The 26,108-nt window shown below is 45.5% G+C and overlaps 1 long non-coding RNA gene across 1 annotated transcript; it reads left to right on the top strand.

Moving 5' to 3' along the window:
• Positions 1-12,122: 12,122 nt before the first annotated feature.
• LOC123137820 (uncharacterized) lies at positions 12,123-14,287 on the top strand. The gene is made up of 2 exons (XR_006468533.1): positions 12,123-12,417; positions 13,848-14,287. It is a non-coding gene; the product is annotated as an uncharacterized lncRNA (long non-coding RNA).
• Positions 14,288-26,108: the final 11,821 nt, after the last annotated feature.

Raw genomic sequence — 26,108 nt, 5'->3', positions numbered from 1 at the left:
TTGGTCCAATTTTGCAACAATTATTTGGTAGTTCCTTCACAAAAAAACCTCCTTTCGGGCACTCGAAAAATGGAAAATGGTTTTTTCGTCCAACGAAAATGAAAACTTCCTTAGGCAACATTGTTTGCTATTCCAATATGCACCCTTGTGCACAATATGAGATCATTTGAACAAACTATGCCATGAATGTGGCCATAAGATTGATCATTTGGCTTGAAAGCCATGAATCTTCACACTTGATAGCTCATTTCTGAGAACACTTTTTTAAAATAATTACCGTATTACAAGTTTATTATTTTTCCTGCAAACCTGGTCACATATAATGACACAATGCGAAGGTTTTCCAATTTTTTGATTTTTTTTGAATATTTTATGTCCGTTTCAAAATGCGGTCAAAATGGCAGGCTTGACCGTTCCTAGCTACTGGTTGAATCTTGGAAAACTTTTGGTGTTTCTCTGATTAAATAGATACTTATGTACCTAGAAATGATTTTTTTAAAAAATAAATAGCAAACTATGAGGCAGCTGTAGTTCAAATTTGACCCGCTTCCAACTGAATCGGCGGAAATTTGTCTTTTTCACGAGAGGTGGATCAAAAGTTTTTACACCCAACCATTTTGTCAATTGTGCATTTAATATATCCTAGTATTTTAGAAAATTGATTTGGTCCAATTTTGCAACAATTATTTGGTAGTTCCTTCAAAAAAAAACCTCCTTTCAGGCACTCGGAAAATGAAAAATGGTTTTTTCGTCCAAAGAAAATGAAAACTTCCTTAGGCAACATTGTTTGCCATTCCAATATGCACACTTGTGCACAATATGAGATCATTTGAACAAACTATGCCATGAATGTGGCCATAAGATTGATCATTTGGCTTGAAAGCCATTGATCTCCATACGTGATAGCTTGTTTCTAAGAACAGTTTTTAAAATAATTGTCGTATTACTAGTTTGTTATTTTTCCTAGGAACTTGGCCACATATGATGACGCAATGCGAAGGTTTCCCAATTTTTTGATTTTTTTTTAATTTTCTATGCCCGTTTCAAAATGCGGTCAAAACGGCGGGCTTGACCGTTCCTAGCTAGTGGTTGAATCTTGGAATTTTTTTGGTGTTTCTATGATTAAATAGATACTTATGTACCTAGAAATGATTTTTGTAAAAAAAATAAAGAGCAAACTATGAGGCAGCTACAGTTCAAATTTGACCCGCTTCCAGCTGAATCGGCGACAATTTGTCTTTTTCACCAGAGGTGGATCAAAACTTTTTACACCCAACCATTTGGTCAATTGTGCATTAAACATGGCCTAGTATTTTATAAAATTGATTTGGTCCAATTTTGCAACAAATATATTATAGGTACTTCACAAAAAAACTTATTTTGGGCACTCGAAAAATGATTAAAAATAGCTAGAAAGATAAAAATGCATGCAAATTGGCGATCATCCAAAAAATGTGGTCTAACTTCAGAGAAAAATTTAGTTGTGCCATTTTGCAAAATATTTTTGACAGCTGCTTCACAAAACACCCATAGTTTTAGTACTTAGAAACTATGTTAAACCATAAATTTTCTGAGCCAATCAGGTCTCATCCCACGGATCACCCCCCTTAGCCGATCTGAACCGTCCGTTCTAGCCGATCTGAACCGTAGACCTCTCAGCAGCCTAATCCTAACCCTAGCAGCCCGCGCCCGCCTCTCTCTCCCCCTCTCCGCCGACTCTCTCTTTCCCCTTCTCCCCGATCCAGATCCAGCCCGCGCCCCGTCCTCGGCCGACGCCCCGTCCCCTGCCGCAGCCACGACGTCAGATCCCTCCGCCCGCTCGCGCCACCCACCTTCGGATCCCTCCACCCGCTCGCGGCACCCACCTTCGGATCCCTCCGCCAGTTCCCTCCCCTTCCCGCACCCCCACGCGCGCGATCCAGGCGGAGATGGACGCCGCCGCCGCCGTCGCCCCCCATCCCCACCGTCGACGGCCACCACCTCCTCGAGCAGGCGAGGCGGATTGGCGGCCTTGGCTACGCCGATCTGGCGGACACAGCCTCAATCCGGAGGGAGGGATTTGGCAGCCATGGTGATGGGGGTCGCCTTCCTCCTCCCTCCCCTCGACGCCCTCCATGGCAGCTGGAGGTGGGCAAGTCCGGCAAGGCAGTGTGCATCGAATGCCATGGGCGCAAGTCGGAAGCTGCAGGGCGAGATCGACCGCGTGCTCAAGAAGGTCCAGGAGGGCGTCGACGTCTTCGACAACATCTGGAACAAGGTCCCCCCTCCTCTTCCCCTTCTCCCCCACCCCGATTCTCAGGATTTTGCATGGTTTCTCATGATTCTCCGGGGTCTCGGCTAGGTCTATGACACCGCGAATGCGAACCAGAAGGAAAAGTTCGAGGCGGACCTCAAGAAGGAGATCAAGAAGCTGCAGCACTACCGCGACCAGATCAAGACCTGGATCCAGTCCAGCGAGATCAAGGACAAGAAGGTGACCGACCCCCTTCCTTTCACCTCTTTCTCTATGTAGTAGTAGTATGTATGTTGCCTGGATGGATGGAACTGCCCGTGCAGCTACTGCTGCCTCCTCCTTCCTTCATGTTATATTGTATTGAACTATAGAATGGGTTGCAAACCTATGGAACTTTGTACACAAAGCATGATCGCTGATCTTTCTCGCTTGCTAGACAAACTTCCAGCCAATACTGTCCATGTTACTTGTATAAAAACAAAGTAAATGACATAACTGCTCCTGCACGTAGCATTTGTAGTGGTACTCAGCAAGAACAGAGCAATGTTTCCTTTATTCGAGTCTTGTATCAATGCATTGTTTCCAGCAATACTCTAAAATGGGTTTGATTTAATCTCATGTTTTAGTAATCTAGCACTTTGGAGCTGCAGCGTAAATAAATTGTTGCCCCTCGAATGGTTTGAGTGCCATGAAGAATTGTTTATCATGCTTGTATGAATTGACTCACATAAACTCTGCATTCCTCTGCTTGATTCAGCAGTGTTAGTTGCGACCTGTTATTTTGTGGACAATGAACTACTCCCTCCGTTCCTAAATATATGACCTTTTGGTTATTCAATTTGAATTACCAAAACGTCATATATTTAGGAATGGAGGGAGTAAATGATTATAATCAAAAGAGAACTGCTAAATGGAAGAAGATTTTATAATCACAGAAAATTTGACAGCTTCTCTGTTTGTAAAAATTGTTGCTAGCTCTGTCTGTAAGCCCATATTTACTTGTTTCTTCCATTTAGATGGAGCAGGAGCCCTCCATGGACGACATCGACGAGGAGGAAATCGACTCCCCAAACAAGGTTTGATCCTTACTGTGATGTTTTTCCTATCGCTGCTATGTTGTAGTCTAGTTTCTGTTGTGGCTGTGAAACCAAACTAGGGTGGCCTGATTGATGAGGTCCTGTATGTGGCCTTGGTCTTAGTTCATATCATATTTGTTCCTTCCTGTATGATGCATGCTTGGTTAATGCTCACGGACTAGCTAGCTAAGGTGGTTGTTTTGCTACTGAATGAATGCTGTTTCAGTTTGTACCTCATCTAGCTAAGTTTTAGTTCTCTAAACTAGACGGCTATGCAGTTTCAGTTTACTCGGTCTAGTGATCCTGTTTTTGGATTTCTGCGGCTGTTCTCTAAACTGAATTTGGTTCAGTTAAAAAACTGCACTACCTGACTGTTTAGGGCAGCGAGCTTCTAACTGAAAAACGAGTTTGTTATGCTCATAATTTCAAGTTGGCCTCTACATATGAGTTGTAAAGCATGTTCTAAGGTTTCCGTAGAGTACTTATTTGCTTCGTTTGGATGTACGGTTTGAGAGCAGCCGTCTATTTAGTTTGCTGTCCAGAAATATATGCACGGCTTCACTTGATTATATTCCTAACTTTTATGATTTATAACCCGCAGATTTTGGGCTTCATTCGTCAAAAGTTGGTGTACAAGGAACTCCAGGAGAAGAATCCCAACGAAAACCCGCACCCACCGCACCCAACAATGTGTTTAGCACCCACCGCGTCGTCGAAGCCGGCCAAGTCGGGTGGAGGCAAGCAGAAGAAGTGGAGCAAGGGCAAGCAAAAGGAGAAGGTGAACAACACGGTGATCTTCGACCAGGCCACCTACGACAAGCTGCTCACCAAGGTGCCCAAGTACAAGCAGATCACGCCCTCCGTCCTGTCCGAGCGACTCAGGGTAACGCACTCCCTCTGGATTTGTTATTCTTACTTGCTTCCTTCCTTCCTATGTGAAGTGACATCTGGGGATGGTAGGATATGTGTGTGATGCATCATGGCTCCTGGTCAAGTACTTTACTGTGATGCTCTGTTTTGGGGTCAGTCTGTACAATTGTAAGAACACACCCATGCGCTAGTGTTATGAATTGATTGGATGCTGGATTCGGCTGCTGCATCAGTTTTTTGTGCAGATTTTGCTTGGTGTGCCATGTTATAGATAGGGTGCAGTGGATTTGATATGGCCATCTGGTCATCATTTATGTCATGTGTCACAGATATTCAACATAGCCATTGATTTGTAGTGTTTCATATAGTTAAATGTGGTTTGATGCTGCTGCTTTACACTTAATTAACATGTCCCTGCTTCTTACTGTCAACAATATGTGCCTGACATGCCTTGTTCATTAGAACTACTGATTGATGTGAGCACCGTGCATTTTCAAGTATGCACAATGTATATTAGTGTGTCATATGTTTGTTTGATTTTTATGGTGCTGCAGATCAACGGGTCGCTGGCTCGCAGGGCCATCAAGGACCTAATGGAGAGGGGACTCATCAGGATGGTGTCAATCTAGTCCAGCCAGCAGATCTTCACCAGGGCAACAAACACTGCCACCAGTCATGTTAATATTCACCTGTATTTTATATTTGAATAGCTGTTTGTACTGCCCAAATAGAGAAGACGTGTTTGGCTGTTGAATACCTGATTGTAAAGTACTTTGTTTGGCTGTTGTTTGAAATTTTATGTGTTATTGGCTCTGTTTGAATCAAGTTATTGGTTGCTGCCCAAATAGAGAAGACGTGGGTCCTTTAAAATGAAAAAAAACTGACAAGTGGGACCTAATTAGATAACCTGACTAGTGGGACCTGGTCCAAAATGGATTGTAAAAAGGCTGAGGCCCAAATAAGAAATCGAAGCAAAAAGGCCAAAGGCCTAGAAAATAAAAGGCTGAATTGTTGGGCCTGGCCCATGTAGCTGACCAAAATGAACAGGGAAAAAATACATTAAAAGGCTGAATTAATGGGCTCGGCCCATATAAACACCCAATTGGACCGGGCTGAATCTTGTGCCACATCAGCTTGCCACGCTGGATGCCTACGTGGCCTGGGGGAGGTTGCTAGTGACCAAAACGCCACAGTAGGAATATTTTGGTCGTAAACGTCTTTGACCATTCCAGAAGAAAGGTCGCTATAGTCAGTTTACGACGGACAGCTTTTGACCTTCTGTTTTTGGTCACAAAAAGGTCATAAATGGAAATTTGTGACCTTTCAGTGACCAATAGTGGTGGTCATAAGTTGACATATTTCTTGTAGTGTGGGCCTCCAGTTAATAGGTTAGTCCCAAAAGTAATATAAAAGTGTATAATAAAACCCATAATCATTCAAAACAGATAATAAAATAGCATGAATGCTTCGTAAATTATAGATACATTGGAGACGTATCATTCATCCACCCCCCCCCCCCCCGCAATGCTCACTGTTCATCCAACCCCCCCTGCAATGCTCACTGTTCATCCAGAGGCAGCATCGATCGGCTTCAGTTTGCAGCAGTAGCGAAGGAATCGCTCGATCGCTCGGGTTCAATAACACGTAGCCTGCAGTGCAATCGCTCGGGTTCAGTTAGGCGATGCCTCGCTCGGGTTCAGTTAGAGCCCAACGCCTCGCACACACGCATGTACGTGTACGAGAGAAACGCGCATCGCTCGGCCCCCGACCACCCACCGTAACCGGGAACGCCCCGAAATTTTCCTCGCCCTCGCTTCTACCATGGTTTTTTCCGTCATGGACGGCCCAAAGAATGTCATGCAGCTGCGTCTCCGGCCCGCCCAGGACAAAAAGCCCATTTTCTGTCATGATTTTTTGTCATAGAAGTAAGAGCCCACCACATCTATGATGATACAGGGTTTTGTCACAATTATCGTCATAGAAGTGTCATATGTATGACAGAAAAAAATTTCGTTCGGCCCAAAATGTCACGGATGTGTCTTTTTTTGTAGTGTTACTCCCTGGTTCGGGCACTTATAGAAATGGACACCGGGGTTCTGGTCTGTCCCGGGCACCTGGGGCACAGGATCAATGGCAACGGCGGCTGGGCTGCATGGAGATGGCGAGCAGACGATGAGCTTTGGGACATCTCGGCGCGGCAGCGTCGGTGGATCAGTACAAGGCGGGCTGCTTGTGTGTGTTTGAGTGATGACGTGCAATCGATGAGTACTGTCCGGCCGGCCGGCCTTGGTGGTCCTTAAATACATCCATGGTGAAAAGTGTTTACGTTATACAGTGCCTCGGTGAAACGATACTAGTATTTCGTCCTCTCGCCCTGCACACAGACAGTGCTCTGCAGTGTGTGTCAGTTTTTCTGTCCGCGCATGGTTCTTCGAATATGCAAAATACGCAACATATCACTCGCCAACGGTGGCAAAATTTCATGTTTTGACCCTTTTTGCTAACAATTTCAGGATCTGACCCCCTCTGGAATTATTTTGGGATTGACCCTTTTGCCTACTGCCAAGGGCTATGGCGGTAGGATTGCACCACCTACCGCCAAGGGCCCTGGCGGTAGGCCCCTAGACGGCGACTGGCGACCATTTGCACTTGCTGACGTGGAAAAGGGCCTACCGCCAGGGACCATGGCGGTAGGGTACTGAATCCTACCGCCACCACCTATGGCGGTAGGGTCCTGTGTGGTGGATAAGGTGGGGAGGGATGGATTGTGGGCCCCACCACCACTCTTCTTCCCCACTCATCTTCTTCCCCGTGCTTAGCCCCTCTCCCTCCTCTCTCCCCCTCACAAACCCCCACTAGATCCCCTCCATTTTCTTGAGATTTCACCGGTGGATCCGGAGCATTTTCATTACCCAAGGCACCTCCCCAATTGCCCCTCCTTTTGATTGGTTGAGATCTTTGTTTTGTGTGCATTTGGTCATTTGGTTGCAAAACCTATGTGTTGATCTTGTTATGTGCATTTATGATGCATTTATGGCTAGGGTTAGTGTTAGTGTTAGTGTTAGGGTTAGGGTTTGGGTTATGGTGGTTATGTTGGGGGTTAGGGTTATAGTTGTTATGTTGGGGGTTATAGTTAGGGTTAGGGTTAATGGTTAGGTTAACTTGAGTATGAATAGTAGTTACTTGTCTAATTTGTGAAAAAATTAGTTAATTTGTCCATTTGAGTTGGTTGGATGACATATATGGATTGATTACATTTTTTCCAATTTCTTAGATGCATAAGCTCGTAAATGTTCATTATTTGGACATGACAACATTTATGCTTGGAAATGACGATGAAGGGGAAGATGCTATGTTTTTGACACAAGTCCAAGCTTTGATGATCTTGTAGTTAAAGTGAGAAATGTGTTACATTGGATTGACCCAAATGCCAAGGTTAAGCTTATTGGGAGGTATGATGTTGGATTGGGATTAAAGTCCCGATTAAAGAGTATGCCCATCACCTCTCTTGAGATCTTTGCCACAAAGGTTGATCCTCCTCCTCCGTTGCAAATTGATCTCAACCGCAATGCATCCTCCCCAATACATGATGATAGTGCCGAGGTGTATATCCCCAATTGTTCTAGACAACAACCAAGTAGCCAACCCAATGAAGATCATATCAATGCTAGCGCCATAGTACTCCGTCATGATGCTATTCCTCATGTTGAAGAAGATGATAGTGGGCATGTTGATGATGATGCTATTGTTGCTCAAGAGGATGCTTACGCGGAGAATGAAGAGATCCATTACAATCCAATTGGTAACTTGGATGTCATTGTGCAGCAACAAGACATGGACCGTACCCTCCCTTACAACCGTATGTGTGGGTATAACTCTAATGACGAGGGTCCGGAGGAAGAATTGGATGAGGATGGGTTGACTGCGCAAGAAAATGAAATCTACAAGAAGGTGACCGGCAAGGAGAGAGGGCCGCCATTGTTTAGGGATGTGAGTCTTGTGGACAATGCCGTTGTTGACAGTGGGCTGAGATTCGGGTTGTCTAAGCCAACACCGTGCCCCAAATTCAGTGATCCTCGGCCAGAAAATGAGGATGAGAATGCACATTTGAAGAAAGGCATCAAGTTTGGTTCTTTGGTAGAGTTCAAGATATGGTCGTGTGACTATGCCATTAGGAATCATAGGCCGTTTGTTGTTGCTCATTCAAATCAAAAAGTTCGGTACACAGTTAAATGTGACCAAGAAGGTTGCAAATGGATGGTCCGTGATAGAAAAATCAAAGAAACCGGGCAATGGGTGTTGAAGAGTCATGTTGGCACTCACGCGTGCGTACCCCCGGACAAGGTGGACCGAAGCAAAGGACACCGTCAACTCACGTCTGAGTATCTAGGATACAATTTGTTGAATCAAATAGCACATGATCCAACTGTCAAGGTCAAGTTTCTCATGTCTTTGATTGAGGAACTATTCAGATACCCGGTCAAGTATGGGAAGGCATGGATGGCGAAGGCAAACGCTATTAGGATGTTGCATGGTGATTATGAGGCCGCATATAACATTCTGCCCAAGATGTTGGCAGGCATTGTTCATTGAAACCCGGGAATGCGCCATCAGGTGGAGTCAACCGACGGTGTGTTTCATCATGCCTTGTGGAGCTTTGGACAATGCATTGAGGCATTCAAGTATTGTCGCCCGGTCTTGTCTATAGATGGTACATTCTTGACTGGCAAATACAAGGGCACATTGATGGTGGCGATGGCCCACTCTTCAAATGATAACGTGTTGTCGGTGGCATTTGTTGAAGCATTGTTCTTGTATGATAACGTGGTGTGTTTCAGAATGCTCAATGAGTGGGTACGCACGGCTTTAGAAAGTACACATTGAGCTTGATGAAAGTACACCGCCAGAGGTTGTGGTGGTAGGGTCCCCCTTACCGCCAAGGGTCTTTGTTTTACCGTCACAGTAGGTTTACCCCCCCCCCTACCGCCACAGGCCCTGGCGATAGGGTCATGCATCCTACCGCCAGAGGCTGTGGCGGTAGGGATTGAACCCTCTCCTCGCCTCTTTCCTACCCCCTTCTGTCGAATGTTACAACAATAACCCACTTCTCTCGCAAACACATAATAACTCAACTCAACATAGTTCATTACATCCACGAATAACACATGTTCAAACTAATTAAAACATGGCCCGATTCAGATGACATCGGTTCAAACTAGAAGCTCAAGCTCAACGACACATTTTCTAAACATGAAACATATTTCTCATACTTATCAGACGTTCAAATTGTTTGTCACGCGCTTGATTACGCTTCAGTTGAAAGTCGATGGATCATGCCCAATGAACCAACACACCATTCGTTTCACGGAACCAGGCCCATGCAGCATGGTGGGCCGGATTCTCTGACACGCCTTGTTTGATTGCCCATCCTATGACCTGGCCGGGTTTCCTCAAGTCCATCTCACGAAATTCTTCTTTGCTGGCAGTGAACGCAATCTCAATTGCCAAAGCGTGTCTGCAAGCATATTTCCAGTCTTGCAGCTCATCAAGCATCCTCCTTTTTTGTTCACAAGCTTCCGGAAAGCTTTTTTCTCCTTAGCATCAAAAGGTTCCTCGATAAAGTGATACTTGTTGAAATCCTTCATGGCCGCATTTGCCTCATCACAACTCTTCAAACATGCTTCACATTCCCTCTCGAAGCAACGGTGTCGCTCCGACATGAGCTTCTCATACGCTATGTTCATAGTCATGGATCGAATGTCCATCCTACATGAATATACGGGTTTAAGATGACATACAACAAAACACAAAATAAATTCAATGGAGTACAACACTTGGTTACTTGATATGGCATACAACACCAAGTTCTTAATGAGTTTAAATGTTAAGGGTACAAGTCATAGTAGTTCAAATGACGACCAAGCAAAGGGTACATGTCATTACAATCCAAATGACAAAGATTACATAGCCTCATGCAATTCTATGTGGCGTATGGTCCCGGGTTGCAACAAATAACATCATTTCTTTCTTTGACCCATGCCCAACAAGAAGCCCGCTTCTCGTCCGACGAGAATGGTTGCCGAACTAACCAATCAATGACCTGACCATGATTTCCCATGTCTATCTCAATATATTCTCCCCTTGTCACACACAATGCAATTTTCATTGCAAGATCACGCCGATAATTTTTTTCCACCGTCTTGAGCTTCTTCATCTGCCTCTCCTTTTTTTGATAAAATTTCCTGAACGATCATTATTGAAATAATAATGTGAAAAGGCCCTACACTCCGCATTCAACGCATCAATGGCTTTCACCCATAAGTTCATCTTTTCCTCAATCAATTCGTGTTCACGGTTCGCCGCCGCCTCAACAGAAGCTTCAAAGAAAACGAACGGTGCCATCCTACATTTTGAGAAGATGCTATTAAAGTAAACTTAGGTTTAATTGCTTTCTTAAGCCTAACCCAACCCCAATTATGTACACTAATACTAGCACTAGATCTAGGTACACAAACTATTCTACAAGAAATTCTAAGCACATCATACATAAGGAAATCACAAACATAACCCTAAATGGATCATATGAATTGATTTGACCACATGATATAGGGTTTGCAACCAAATGAGCAAATGCAAGCTAAACAAAGATATCAACCAATCAAAATGAGGGGAAATGAGAGAGCTACCTTGGGTGATGAAAATGGCAAGAATCCACCGGAGAAATCTGAAACAAATGAGAGAGATTTGAGAGGCTCTTGTGCTTCAAAGAGAGAGAGAGGAGGGGGGGGGGGGAGACTTGAGCTCGGTGAGTAGAGTGAACTGAATGAGTGGTTGAGGGGGAAGGAAATATCCAGCCCCTCCCCACCTTATCCACCACACATGACCCTACCGCCAGAGGTGGTAGCGGTATGCTTCAGTACCCTACCGCCATGACCCCTGGAGGTAGGCCCTTTTCCACATCAACAAGTGCAAACGACCTCCAGTCGCCGTCCAGGGGCCTACCGTCAGGGCCCTTGACGGTAGGCGGTGCAATCCTACCGCCATAGCCTCTGGCGATAGGCAAAAGGGTTAAATCCCGAAATAATTCCAGAAGGGGGTCAGATCCTTAAATTGTTAACAAAAAGGGTCAAAACACGAAATTTTGCCGCCAAGGGTCCTATACTCCAAGTAGCACGTGTGGCCGCGAAAAGTCCATTCTGCACCCGAGCTCATATGCTCCCGCATGAACAGTAAAATCGAAAAAAAATCGAAAAAAGTTCAAAAAATTCTAATTTTTTTTTGAGAGAAACATTGACAAAAGTTCTAAGTGCCTGCAAAAATTCATCATGAAATCACAATCCTGTAAGGCGTGGCAAGAAAAAACAAATTCAGTGCTTCAAAATGCGTTTGAAAGTAGCTTTTTCAGAGTACTATTTTTGTTTTTTTTTGCCACGCCTTCTAGGAATGTGATTTCATGACGAATTTTTGCAGGCACTTAGAACTTTTGTCAATGTTTCTCTCAAAAAAAATTGGAATTTTTTAAATTTTATTTTGATTTTACTATTGCATATGAGTTCGGATGCAGATTAGCCGCGTTCGTGTGGCCGCTACTAATCCAAGGCTGTGCCAACCGTCGATGCACTTCTCACGAGAATGTGCCCATGTCAACATCGGAATAGCGATCCTCCAATAGGACGCCGACACATGGGTGCAGGTGACGACGACCGCCCTAGTGCTTGCCTACACGGCTGTCTGTCGGGCCGACCAGACCGGCCTCGAAACCTACGCACGGAAACGAACTCACCGACAGTTTTACCAGCACCAAGGCACACGGCCAGTCGGGGCCCACTTGCCATCCAGCGAGCGCGAGGGCGTCCCCCGGTGCAACTTGGAATTCAAGTCCTTCGAGCGGTAGAATCGGATATAAACCTTCGAGCGGTAGTAGATGGAAGACGGTAGAATTGGATACGATTAATCTCGCAATCAGCGTGCCAATCCCTATCCGGTAAGACAGCGAGAGGACGGGCGGCGTAAAGATCGGCGCCGATCGCTGGCCGTCCATCTCGGAACCTGCGGACAGGCGTGAGCCGGGCGGGGTCCGCCACGAGGGAGGATACGCCGCCCGCGAGATCAGGTGGTATATTGGAGAAAACGTCAACGGAGCGTGGGTGCGTGTGTCTTGGACTATTGCCTTGCCGAAGACGACGATCTCTCTTCGCCTCTCCGTCCCCCCCAGGTCTCCTCCTCTGCTCGTCTCCGGTGAGTTCCTTCTCCAAAGCCCCAGTATATACGGATCCTCTCTTCGCTCGATCTGTGTTCGTTCATCGCCGCCGTCTCGATCAAACGCCGCGGCGAAGTTGGGATTCCGCGGGCTTGCTGCTTTGGTGGTGGGTGGGGGTGGGTGTTGTTCATTCATCGCTTTCTTGGCGAGACGCCATGCTTTAGGTTAGAATTACTGTGCGCGGAGGAGTCGGGGAGCTGTTCGATCATGCCGTGAGGGTTAGCAATCTCCGGTTGTTTCCTTGTGTCAGATCATGTTATGGAGCAGAGATCAGTGGCTTTGTTCTTTGCGCAGTTGATGAAATTATGACTAGCTTTTCAGTTCTGTTACAGAAAGTTTGGTCTCGTCTGCACCATGAATCACGGAATCGGCGTGGCCGGTAGAGGTCTAGAGATTCTGTTAGTCTGTCAAGTGTGGAACTCGTGGTATCTTTTGCTTTAGCTGCGTGTGGAAGGCTAAGTTTAGGCTGTGCCGTTGATCCAAAATTAGGTGAACACACCGGGTGTCACATCTTTGCTATTATTGGCTCTGTTCGATGGACGGCTGCTGTTGAAACACGGGTTTTCCACTTCTTTTTGTCTATAATTAAGTAAACAAATCAAACAAAGCATGATCTATTCTCCTGGTACGTATAAAAGCAAGGCAAATCTCTCTACCTTGGGGGGGTTGGTTGTTGGAAGAAACAACCACTAGCTTCGTTGGAGATCCATCAAAGGAACTAACGAGGCTAGAGGTTGGTTCTTCTAGCAAACTTAGGGGCCGCAAGTGTCTGGTCATTTCCTGCCCTTGTACCATATTTCCAGCCGTTTTCCAGGTTAGTTGGTCTGCCACTGTAGGAGGTTTTTCATTTGATAAACGTGACATGATTAATGGTTCATTCTCAGCATGCAGCGTGGGTGCAAATTTGATGAGTGGTGACCCTGCTAAATATTACTCTCTCCGTCCCAAAATAAGTGTCTCAACTTTGTACTACTAACTTTGGGATGGATGGAGTAGGAAAATAAACATCTAAGTTACATTTCAAATACCCCTAAACCTTAAACTATGGTGCTTGATCCGAAATTCATGGGAGTGGGGACTGATATAATGTTACGACCGGCAAATTTTCGTCAGTGAATATGATTAATTGTTACAAGAGATAAATGAAGTGTTCCTGTCATTTTTCGCTGGACATAAAGAGCCACTGTTTTAACGATATTTTTCCGATTTTCCCTCCGTCCTAAAATAAGTGACTCAACTTTGTAGTAGTACAAAGTTGAGTCACTTATTTTAGGACGGAGGGAGTATTTCATAACATTACTAATGCCTATGATTTTTTTTTTTGCATTTTTTAAACGCTAAAAAAATGCAAAAACAATATTAAAAAAACTGGGATATGTTTCAAGTTTAATGATTTTTCAAATTTCAGGTTAGCATTCAAGTTTAATTGTTCAGGGTCCAGGTGGATCAAGCACCAGGGTTAATAAGTATAACTGTTATCTATTTAGCTAGTGCTTGTTGTGGTTTACTAATGAGCATTCGCGTCCGGGGACTTTGATCCAACTTCAGCCGATGGGGAAACGGCAAGGGATGCACCGGTATCTGGACACGTGATGGACCCAGTAGTAAATATTCCTTTGTGGAAGGCTTTGGTTATACCTGGGTAGCAAAGCGAAGTTTCTGGTGGGTAGGTGTCTAAAACAACCCTCTGCAAGGAAGCACGCCCGTATCAATCCTTTAATCGGAGACTACTAAATTAGCACACCAGAATGCAGATTTAGGTGTTCCTTTCCAAAGTTACATACTGGTGAATTTGTTCGGATTCTTGATCATATACCTTGAAATAAAATAAACTGATGAATCTGCCCTTGTTTCTCGGTTCTTTCATTTCTTGAAAATTCTTCAACTTGTGAGTCTGATCTCAAGCATCCTTCGTTTTACACTTGAAATGCAGCATTTAGTACTTCGGTTGATGGCCTCGCCTGCAGCAGCAGCAGCAGCAGCTGAGTTCACTCGGGAAACTGTTCGCCGGTCGCTAATCGCAATCTCTCAGTCCCTCCCTGAGACTTCGCTCCTGAACCCCAAGGCCAACCCACCAAGCCCCACCCCTGGGGCAAACGCATATCGCGACGATGGGGCGGCGAAGTGCAGATCGAAGCTGATCTCGATCTCGTACCCGTCCACTCCTGATGCCCTATCCACGCCGTGCCCCCCGAAGAACGCTGCAACCGTGTTATCACTGACGCCTAATTAAGCGTGCATACATAAGTGTTTTTCTTCTTCTGAAGTTCTTCACCCTTCTGCTTTCTTGGTCTGGGTGTGGAATGGATGTACTCCGGTGCTTGTGTTTCCTGTATTCAAACTGAAACATTTGGGAAGGAAATGGAAACAATTGTACAGGGAACTGTGGTGTGATACACGAACTAGCTGCTGTAAACGAGTTTGTGGTTCCAATTTCTTGCAATCTCATAGTCTGTGGCGATTAGCACTATGTGTTGAAGGGGTTAAAGATATTAAGGCTGATATATTATCCGGTGGAAACGGTTCTTACCCTTCAAGATTAAAGAGCACAAATTTTGGAACTAAAAAGCGAGTTGTTTACCTAGAACCACCACACTTGAGGTTAGGGTAACAACTTAGTACCATATTTTAGGCAGGGTTCTGCGCCGGTTTCTAACACAGAGCCATATTCGAGGCACCACTGCGTGCCTTCCCAGCGGCCCTACCTCGCCTGTTTCTCCTGGATCCGGCGGGATCCCAGCGCCGCCACGCCGAGGCCGTGGCAGATAGAAACCGCCCGCGCTTGCCTACCTTCCTTCCTTCTCCTAGATCCGGTGGGAAAACCCAACGCCTTTATGCGCCCTTCATCACTGGTGGCGCCACACCCCTACCACCCATGCGCCTCGACCTACCTCCCAGGCGCCCTGCCTCCCACGCTTCTCCTGGATCTAGCAGCGCCGCCACGCCGAGGCCGGGCAGAAAGAGGCCGCCCGTGCACGCCTGCTAGTGGCTGAGTTTGCCGCCAGACTGCGTGCGGGGCCACGCCACGGGGAGTCGCGCTCATCATCGGGTCCGAGGAAGGAGGCCGCACACGCCTAATGTCGTCTCCGTCAGATGCACCGGCGTCGGCCCAAGGACGTCCCTGGCTCCCTCTAATGGCTCGGTGGCGGAGATGAGCAAGCCACATGGCAGGAGGAGCTCGTCGTGAAGCTACAGGGAAGAGGACGCCGATGCCGTCGCCTCCATGCTCCGATCGAATAGAGACGGGAGAATGATAACCACCGAGTCATTGAGAGGTGAGACCCACATTTGTTGTGCCACCTCATTGGGTCAATGTTTGTTTCACATTTAGTCTTTGCCACGTTGGCCCGGCGAGTGGGCCCAATCTGTCGGTTTCCCTGTTACTACGAGCAAATCAGACAATCAGTGCTCTTCGTTAGTAGTTAGGCACAAAATTGGTGGTTCCTTGTGCCTTGCCTCAAATGTGATACTAAGTTGTTACCCTAGCCTCAAGTGTGGTTGTTTTGGGTAAATAACTCCTAGAAAGCAGATAGTGAACACGTACCAACAAGCGTCACGAGACTAGCTTTGAAACGAGAAATGTGGATTTGAATTCAGGTTTTCCAGATGTGGCTGAAATGCAAGTCGTGTATCATGCTTGATAGAGTGAACCGACTTTCATAATTGAGACCCCTCCCTGCATTCACAAGCAAGAAGAGGGAGGTCATGTAGATACTTCGCTTTAATAAGCTGCAGCCACAAGCCCCCATCCTCCCTGAAGATCCGCCAAATCCATCTCAACATAAGGGTCATATTCGTGCGGTGGGACGCGAGAATACCTAGACCCCCTGGCCCTTGGTCCTTGGGTAAGCAGATATCTGCCGACTTGATCATATGGTATTTTTGGCGTCCATCTATTGTTGTCAAAAGAAGAGCAATAGTCTTTGTCAAAGGAGCTATGCACATCATCTGACAATATATCCAACCCCATCATATATACATGGGAAGGCTAGAGAGACATGAATTTATAAGCATGGATTTACTCCCTTTGAAAGTAAATCTTTTGCACCATGGGAGACGAGATACAACCCGTCCGACAAGTGGGTCAAAATCCCCAACAAGCAGGATCCTCGAGTTAGAAAGCGACATCCTCAGTTGTGCGATGGGGAAGGGATACAACTTGCAATTAAGGCTGTCCACAATCCGCTGCTGATCGACGACCAAATAGCCCATCATCACAGCCTCACTCTTATCAAAGTTGATCTTATGGCCGGACATGGACTCAAAGCATAGGAGAAGTGTTGTAGGGTGAAACCCTAGGTGGGATCTTTTCACACTTGGAGGGGGGGGGGGATGATGAACACACAAGAACACAAGGAGAAGAATCACTCAAACAAACCCAGATAACACATCCACTAGAGTAGCATACATGATATCCACAAGCATACAAGAACAATTCAAGGAAAATAGCACTAGGGTAAAGTTCTTCCCACTCCAAGGAGATGAGGTCTTGATGTTGATCTTCTCCAAGAGGAGGCATTGATAATCCACAAGGATTCTTCCCAAAGAGGGGTCTTGATCTCCAAGAGGAGGGAATACAAGGAGCAAAGCTCTCTAATGTCTATCAAATACTTTGCTCCCCCCTAACAATGAACTAGGAGAAGAGTACTTATAGGCTAGGGGCGAAATTGGGGAAAAACTAGGGTACAAGGGTCAAATGCCCATAGTGCACGCAGGCACACCCAGGGTAAAGGGGTCCAGGCACCCGGACTGGTCAGAGGCAGGCGCCAAGGAGGGGGTTGGCAGCCCGGGCACCCGTACGGGTGAGAGGGCCAGCGCCCTTAGCGGCTGGCGGGGCCGGGCACCCGGGGGTGGTGGCCTAAGCACCTAGGGGGCATCTCCAGCTCCTAGGCGGGGGAGGGCCGGGCACCCGGGGGTAGCGGCCCGGGCACCCAAGGCGATAGTGCAGCTCCCAGGCTGGGTGGCCGGGCACCCAGGGCGTCCAGGGCCAGCTTCCAGCCAGAGGTCGGGCACCCGGGGGCATAGGGGTCCGGGCACCCGGGGTGTCCAGTGCCTCCACGTCTTTGCGCCCTTCTTTCCCTTCCTCTTCCATAGTTGCTTGTACCTCCGTCCTTGCCTCTTCACGATCTTCTTCTTGGTACCTAAGAGTGCATAACACTTCCGTTTGAGGTAGGACCCAACTCTCGTGTGAATTCGAATGGAGTTCGAAGAGGAAGGAGTTAACCTCAGTTTTGATGGCACGTGGTGAGCTCTCGTCATTGGTCCTCCTCGTGCTTGTGGTGGTGACGTAACGTCCGTGGAAATGGTTGAGTGATGCTCTGCATCATGCCCCCCCTTGGGACAGATCCGTTCGCGGATCGTGATCTTCGTCACCATGGTATTGGGACACGTCCCTGACGTTAAAGATGTCACTTATGTTGTACTTGTCACGTGGAATGTCGATCTTGTAGGCGTTTTAATTGTAGCGTGCGAGCACCTTGAAGGGTCCATCGGCTCTCGGAAGTAGCTTGGATTTGTGCTCCTTGGGGAAGCGGTCATTGCGGAGATGTACCCATACGAGATCGCCCGGTTTGAACACCATTAGTGAGTTGCTGATGTTGACCTTGGTGGCGAGGCTGTGTACTTGACGCTCAATCATGGACCTTGTTTCTTCATGCATCTTCTTGAGGTAGGTGGCTCTTGCTCTAGCATCCATGTTTGCTCGTTCTTGGAGCGGTAGAGGAAGGATGTCCAAGGGCGACAAAGGGTTGAAGCCGTAGACAACCTTGAAGGGGGAATTGCCGGTAGTAGAGTGTCTTGCGAGGTTGTAGGCATACTCGGCAATCGGTAAGCACTCCTCCCACTCCTTGATGTTCTTCTTGATCAACACACATAGGAGAGTGGAGAGCGTCTGGTTGGTGACTTCCGTTTGGCCATCGGTTTGAGGGTGATAGGCGGTGGAGAATAGTAGCTTAATGCCGATCTTGGCGCATAGCGTCTTCCAAAAGTAGCTTAGGAACTTGACGTCTCGGTCTGACACAATTGTCTTTGGAACTCCATGTAACTTCAAGATTTCCCTACAAAAAAGATTTGCAACATGTGAAGCATCATCTATCTTATTGCATGGGATGAAATGAGCCATTTTAAAGAATCGGTCCACAACAACAAATACAGAATCCTTGCCATTTTGAGTCCTAGGTAATCCAAGCACAAAATCCATGCTAATATCTTCCCATGGTTGATGTGGAATAGGAAGTGGCATATGTAAACCATGGGATTGAGCTTGTGACTTAGCTTTGCGGCATTTAGAGCACTAGTTGGTGAAGCGTTAGACGTTGCATAACATCTTGGACCAACAATAGTTCTTGGAGAGCGTGGCAAAAGTCTTGTCGCGTCCAAAATGTCCCATGAGTCCTCCTCCATTAACCTCTTGCAAAAGTAACAAACGAAGAGAAGACTCAGGGATGCATAGTTTGTTAGCTCTAATTAGATAACCATTTTTGGTATAATATCGTTCCCAAGATGCGTGCGTCACACACTTAGCATAAGGAGTAGAAAAGTAGCATTGTGCTCATACAAGTCTTTGATATGCTCGAATCCAACAACATTGAATTCAAGTTGAGTAACTAACATCCATTTGCGGGAAAGAGCATCCGCCACAACATTTTCTTTGCCCTTAATGTACTTGATGCATAAGGGAAAGATTCAATCAATTCACTCCATTTAGCATGCTGTTTATTCAACTTGGTTTGGCCTTTAAGGTACTTAAGTGTTTCATGATCGGTATGTATGATAAATTCATGTGGGCGAAGATAATGCTCCCAAGTATGCAATACATGCACTAAGGCATACAATTCTTTGCCATAGATGGGATAGTTAAGTTGAGGACCAGAAAGTTTTTCACTAAAGTATGCAATGGGTTGCTTTTCTTGCATCAAAACTCCACCAATTCCATTACCACTAGCATCACAATGGACCTCAAAAGTTTAGTCGAAATTAGGCAAAGCAAGAATCGGAGCATGTGTAAGTAAGGATTTGAGCTCATCAAATGTGGTAGATTGCAAGGGTCCCCAAACAAAGGGTGCATTTTTCTTACTCAAGGCATGTAACGGTGCAGCAATAGTGCTAAAGTCTTTCACAAAGCAACGATAAAAATCTGCTAGACCAAGGAGGCTATGCACTTGTTGCAAATTAGTGGGTTGTGGCCAAGTTTTAATTGCTTCAATTTTGGACTCATGAACATGAACACCCTGGAAGAAACAATGAAACCCAAGAAAACAAGCTTGTCAACACCAAGTGTGCATTTTTTCATATCGGCATAAAGGCGTTCTTTTTGAAGAGTTTGCAAAATGGCCCTAAGATGATTTACATGATCTTTGAGGGATTTTCTAAACACAAGTATGTCGTCAAAGTAGACCAAAACAAAAACTCCAACGTAAGGGCGAAGCACAAAATGCATAACACGCATGAAATTACCGGGGGCTTCCGATAAACCCATAGGCATAACTAACCACTTGTACAAGCCAATTTAGTTTTAAAAGCGGTTTTCCATTGGTCACCTTCTTGAATGCGGATTTGGTAATAGCCACTTTTAAGATCAATTTTCGAGAAAATGGTGGCGCCGCAAAGCTCACCTAACATATCTCAAGGCGTGGTATAAGATGCCTATATCGAACGGTGATAACATTGATGAGTCTACAATCGGAACACATGTGAAAACTACCGTATTTCTTAGGCACAAGAATAACTGGAACGACACAAGGGTTTAAGATTTCACGCACATGGCCGTTGTCGATGAGTTGTTGTACTTGCCGTTGGATCTTCTTAGTTTCTTCGGGGTTGACGCGGTATGGAGCCTTGTCCAGAAGAGGTGCACTAGGGATGAGGTCGATCTAGTGTTCAATGCAACATAGAGGAGGGAGACCCGAAGGTAGCTCATCAGGGAAGACATCTGCGAATTCTTGCAACAAATTAGAGAACACTAGAGGGAGAGGATTAGAAGGGTTAGTACTTGCCACCTCATCTTTGCATAGTAGGACATAGTGGATGGCACTCGATGGGTTCTCACACACTTCTCTCGTCTCTCTTTTGGTGGCTAGGAGGACTGGGTTTTTCTCTCTCGGTGCAGAGTCACTCATTTTGGCTTGTGGCGCTCACTCTCTTCGTGGTGGTTCACTCTCTCACTAGTCTCTCCATGATGGGTGGATGCTTGCTTGTCGGTAATCACTTGACTTGTTGACATGGGTCGTAGCACGTACTCCCTTCCCTTCACCTTGAAGCTATAGTGGTTTCTTCTTTTGTTTTGGATGATGCCGCAGTCGAATTGCCAACGTCTACCTAAGAGGAGATGGCACACGAACATAGGAACCACATCACACTCCAAGGTGTCCTCGTAGGCGCCGATCTTGAATGAAATTTTTACGGTGTGCTCCACTTGAATGGTGCCAGAGTCGCTAAGCCATTGGACCTTGTAGGTACGAGGGTGCTTCTTCTTGACCAATTGTAGCTTGGAACATAGCTCTTAACTTGCCAAATTGTGGCAACTTCCTCCATCGATGATGACCTTCATGGAACACCCGTTGATTCCCGCTTTGGTGTGGAAGATGTGTCACCATTGGTCTTCGTATTGTTGGTGTTGGAGCGTCAAGACCTTGAAGACCACAAGGGCGGGACTTGAATCATTGTCACAAAAGACTTGATCATCTTCATCTTCGTTCACGCGCCGGTGCATGGCCACGTGCTCAAGGGCTTCCATTTCTTCTTCACTCATGGAGTCGTATGTGCCATCATCACTGAAAATCTTGGTTCGCTTGTTGGTGCATTGGAAGGACTTGTGCCCTCGTCCACAACATTTGAAGCACTTGAGAGAACTTGTCTTGACGGGATCCTCCGGTGGCGCAGATGATGGAGTCTTGGATTTGTAGTTGCTTGTTGGAGGACGAGTTGAGGAAGGCGTAACTTGCTTGGAATTTGACTTGTCGCCGGTTCTTGGTGATGCTCTAGTTGAGGTAGGAGGTGCCAAAGTCGTGGGAGCGTGAGTGTAGGAGCCGTAGGTCTTGGAAGAGTACTTGGCGTATTTGAAGTCATCTAGCACTTGTCGCTCTGCCTTGGCCGCTTGATGAACTAGCTCGAGAAGGTTGGAGTAGGGTTGGAAGTCGGCAATCCGCTTGATGGGGTGGTTGAGGCCGTTCGAGAATCGTGCCATAGTTTGCTCGTCATCTTCCTTGACATTGGCTCTTACCACGGAAATCTCCATTTCTTGGTAGTATTCTTCCACCATCTTCGTGCCTTGTTTGAGTAGTTGCAACTTCTTGAAAAGATCGCGGGTGTAGTGTGTAGGCATGAAGCAAGCTCGCATGACATCCTTCATTTGTGTCCAAGTTGTGATGGGTGGTTCACCTCTTGCTTGTCGTTGCTCGATCACTTGTTCCCACCAAATGAGGACGTAGTGTTGAAAATCGAGGGAGGCCATGGCGATCTTCTTTTCTTCGTCGTAGTTATGAAGACGAAATATCTTGTCCACTTTCAATGCCCATAAGAGATATTCTTTGGGATCATTGCTTCCGGAGAACTTGGGCATGGTGAACTTGAGCTTGCCGTAGTGGATTTCTTCATCATAATGGCGGTTTTGATGTCGCTCTTGCCATGGAGGAAGGTCCTCAAATGCTCATTCCTCTTGATGTTGCTCTTGGCGTGGAGGAGGGGCTTCAAGCAATGTTCCGCTTGGTGTCGTTCTTGTCGTGGAGGAGGACGAGGCATATGCGGCTTCTTCTTGTCATGCTTGACAAAGTGCTTCTTCTTGTTCACACACTTGGCGGTTGCGCTCGTCGACGGCTCTAGTGGCCTCGTGGAGTGCTCGTTGTGCTTCGAGTACTTGTGCTTCACGACACTCTTGTGCTTGTCAGATTGCATCCTCGTCTTGAGGTGCTTGATGTTGCACTTGTGGAAGTTGCCCTTGGTCCTCGGCTCTTGAGCTTGGCATCTTGCCCTTTCATTTACCCGGACTTGGTCTTGCAAACCATTGTCATCACTGGTACAGTGAGATGCTATACAAATTGTTTTAAACCCCATTCCGCGATGGCGTTATGAACCATCGCCTAGTGAGTGACTGCGATAGGGGGGGTCCTTCCCACATGACCCACAAACCATCGGGGATAGGCCCTCCTGAGTCCTGACACACACGCTCGGCAAAATGAGGTCGTATGCGACGGGTGAGCGATCAAATACGATTATACAGGTCCAATCTGTTTCGGTCGTAAGTACATCCCACATAGTCAATCCCAAATAAATGTTTCCGTTTGTTATGTACATTCCACACAGTCAATCCAAGGAATATGTTTCCATTCTTATGTACACCCCACACAGTTAATCCAGGGAAATGTTTCCGTTCGTATGTACATCCCACAAAGTCAATCTAGGGAAAACGTTTCCGTTCGTATATACATCCCACACAGTTTTATGTATAGGCTCATGTGTGATAGGTGTAACTATCACAGACGCTCTGCCTTGGTTAACCGTTTGCTTTTATTCAACTACATCACACACGATTTGATGAAGAAAACTGTATGGCATTAGGCTGTCCATCACAAGCGCTTTTACTGCTAGAACCGTTTGCAAAGTTTTGTGACCCATTTAGTAGGTTTATTAGTTTACAATTAATAATTCCAGTATTACACAAATTCACATTTCATATCGAATAGTTGTTTGCCAATTTCATATCAGGTACATAAATATATTTTAACATCATAGTATGATAGCTACCTGAAAATAGCACAGTACAACATATAGCTAGTTTAGCTTCATAAGAACAATATTAGAATAACATATTCATTTCCCTAATCGAGATCATCCAGGCTCGTCTTATCCACCACTACTTTCAGTTCAGTAAGAACATATTTTGCACTACCCAACTGGGAAAGTGTCTCCTCCTTCGCCAACACCATCTTAGAAAAGTCTGATTTAAAAATTTGAGCTCATTCTCCACCTTCATATTTTTACCCCACATCTTCAAATATTCCTCAGCATTGACAACACTCTCTCTAAGACTACCTCTGTTCTCTTCTTCATACATGCTCCAGAGTTTTGCTAGGCACAGCTTCAAAGACTGTGGCCACTCTTGATCAACCCACTCCAGGTAAGAACACTTCCGTTCATCCTATAATATTTAAAACTAGATCAGTAACAATTGTAGGGGAGATGGGTTTATAGCAACATAGAAAATTACCAATACTGATTTAAAAAAATAAAGAAACAGGTTAATTATGACACATCTTCTCAAAAAGATCAATGTGCAAATGAATTAATTGCTAGTGAGACAACAACCAAATCCTGAAACATCAGAAGCTAAAACTAACTACAACAACGCTATAAGTTCTTACTCATGTACTATAAATAACAAATTGAACATTGTATGAGGAGGCTAAATATAACTGCAACAGCATAGCGACAGTGTTTGGATGACAGCAAATTGATACTAATAGGTGTGTAATGGCACAAATTTACTAACATAGAACTAATAGCACTAAGGTCGTCCACTATGTATGACAAAACTGGTGTAAAGACAACTTCTGCTACATTTCACGCTGGTGCCATGCACCGGCGAGCCAATGCAGCGAAAAAAAAATCAAGGACCCAGACTCCGAAGCACCTAGTTGCTTTGATGCCCAGTTCCTGTTGGGGAACGTAGCAATAATTCAAAATTTTCCTTCGTATCACCAAGATTGATCTAGGAGATGCTAGCAACAAGAGAGAGGGATGATACGTCTCCAACATATCTACTTTTCCAAACACTTTTGCCCTTTTTTGGACTCTAACTTGCATGATTTGAATGAAACTAACCCGGACTGACGCTGTTTTCAGCAGAACTGCCATGGTGTTATTTTTGTGCAGAAACAAAAGTTCTCGGAATGACATGAAAATCCTCGGAGATAAGTTTCAGAAAATATAAAAAAATACTAGCAAAAGATGAAGGTCAGGGGGCCCACACCCTGTCCATGAGGGTGGGGGCGCCCCCCTATAGGGCGCGCCCCCTGTCTCGTGGGCCCCCTGATGCTCCACCGACCTCAACTCCAACTCCATATATTCTGTTTCGCAGAGAAAAAAATCAAAGAGGAAGTTTCATCATGTTTTACGATATAGAGCCGCCGCCAAGCCCAAAAACCTCTCGGGAGGGCCGATCTGGAGTCCGTTCGGGGCTCCGGAGAGGGGGATTCGTCGCCGTCGTCATCATCAACCATCCTCCATTACCAATTTCATGATGCTCACAGCCGTGCGTGAGTAATTCCATTGTAGGCTTGCTGGACGGTGATGGGTTGGATGATATTTACCATGTAATCAAGTTAGTTTTGTTAGGGTTTGATCCCTAGTGTCCACTATGTTCCGAGATTGATGTTGCTATGACTTTGCTATGCTTAATTCTTGTTACTAGGGCCCGAGTGCCATGATTTCAGATCTAAACCTAATATGTTTTCATGAATATATGTGAGTTCTTGATCCTATCTTGCAAGTCTATAGTCACCTATTATGTGTTATGATCCGACAACCCCGAAGTGACAATAATCAGGATACTTCTCGGTGATGATCGTAGTTTGAGGAGTTCATGTATTTACTATGTGTTAATGCTTTGGTCCGGTTCTCTATTAAAAGGATGCCTTAATATCCCTTAGTTTCCACTAGGACCCCGCTGCCACGGGAGGGTAGGACAAAAGATGTCATGCAAGTTCTTTTCCATAAGCACGTATGACTATATTCGGAATACATGCCTACATTACATTGATGAACTGGAGCTAGTTCTGTGTCACCCTATGTTATAGCTATTACATGAGGAATCACATCCGACATAATTATCCATCACTGATCCAATGCCTACGAGCTTTTCATATATTGTGCTTCGCTTATTTACTTTTCCGTTGCTACTGTTACAATCACTACAATACTGCTATCTTTACCTTTGCCACTGTTACCATTACTATCATACTACTTTGCTACTAAATACCTTGCTGCAGATACTAAGTTTTCCAGGTGTGGTTGAATTGACAACTCAACTGCTAATACTTAAGAATATTCTTTGGCTCCCCTTGTGTCGAATCAATAAATTTGGGTTGAATACTCTACCCTCGAAAGCTGTTGCGATCCCCTACACTTGTGGGTTATCAAGACTAATTTCTGGCGCCATTGCCGGGGAGCATAGCTCTATTCTCTGAGTCACTTGGGATTTATATCTACTAATCACTATGAAGAACTTGAAAGATCAAAGAACCAAAATCTATCCCTCAACTACGAGGGGAGGTAAGGAACTGCCATCTAGCTCTGCACTAGATTCTCCTTCTGTTATGAGTAAGCTTGCGACACCTATACCTGCTACTGCTAAGAATTCTGATATGTCGCATGTTATTGATGATGCCACTTCTGCTATGCATGATTCTTATGATGAAACTACTTCTATGCTTGATACTACTGTGCCATTAGGTGAATTTCTTGATGAACAATTTACCAGGGCTAGGGAGAATGAAATTATTGATGAAAGTGGTGATGAAGGTTCTCCTCCTAATTATGAATTGCCTGTTGTTCCCGAGGGTTATGTTATGGATGAAGAAGCTGCTAGAGCTATTTTTGTTTGCAAGGATAGATACAATCTTAAGAAGTTATTAGCTAAATGGAAGCAGCAATCCCTTAATGCTAGAATGAAACC

This window comes from Triticum aestivum, chromosome 6B (assembly GCF_018294505.1).
Source record: "Triticum aestivum cultivar Chinese Spring chromosome 6B, IWGSC CS RefSeq v2.1, whole genome shotgun sequence".
Taxonomy (NCBI): Eukaryota; Viridiplantae; Streptophyta; class Magnoliopsida; order Poales; family Poaceae; genus Triticum; species Triticum aestivum.
The sequence above is the reverse complement of the archived record's forward strand: the minus strand, read 5'-3'. Positions and strand labels throughout refer to the sequence as shown.